The sequence below is a fragment of the Hypanus sabinus genome, chromosome 13 (assembly GCF_030144855.1).
Source record: "Hypanus sabinus isolate sHypSab1 chromosome 13, sHypSab1.hap1, whole genome shotgun sequence".
In the NCBI taxonomy this organism is placed as follows: Eukaryota; Metazoa; Chordata; class Chondrichthyes; order Myliobatiformes; family Dasyatidae; genus Hypanus; species Hypanus sabinus.
Window position 1 is genome coordinate 12736387 of NC_082718.1, and position 639 is coordinate 12737025.

The following is a 639-nucleotide window of genomic DNA, read 5'->3' on the forward strand; positions in this document are numbered from 1 at the left end:
TCCTGAGCTGTGTGTGTTGTTGCTGTGCGAGTCCAGTTTCCAGCAGCCTTCCTGTCCCACTGTTACTTCCTCCCCACCTCGACACTCAGAGCTGCACTCAGGAGAAGGCAGCACAGACTGCAAAATTAACCCTTTCCTTTTGGCTGTACTTGGTGTGTCAGGTCCTGGCCACCACACATGAAAGGTATTCAGCTCTCCACGGCAATCAGTAAACTACATGGCATAACTACTTCTGGCATTTACTTAGATTTTTGTGCGAGTTACTCAGGGTTTCCAGCATCTGGAGAATTCCTTGCATTCATGCAACATCTGTCTCTCTCAGGTACTCTCACTGAACCAGGACACAGACACTGGCAGTGTGTGTGATGTTCATCTCCTCAGAGTGGGAGCTGAAACAATTCAGTGCAGCACCCAGTGCACCAACTCTCGTTCTATACAGTGGTGGGGAGTGTGCAGGATGGGAGAATTAAGGGCTGGCACAAGCACAAAAAGGGCTGACTGGCTTCCCCTGCACTACCTGCCTCTGTGGGGTGAACAGCACATTCAGGGAAGCCCAGTGTGGGGAGGTACTCACTCACCCTACTTTATGTTTGACACACGAGAGCGAGAGCCACACCTCTTGGTGTGGTCTTCATTACG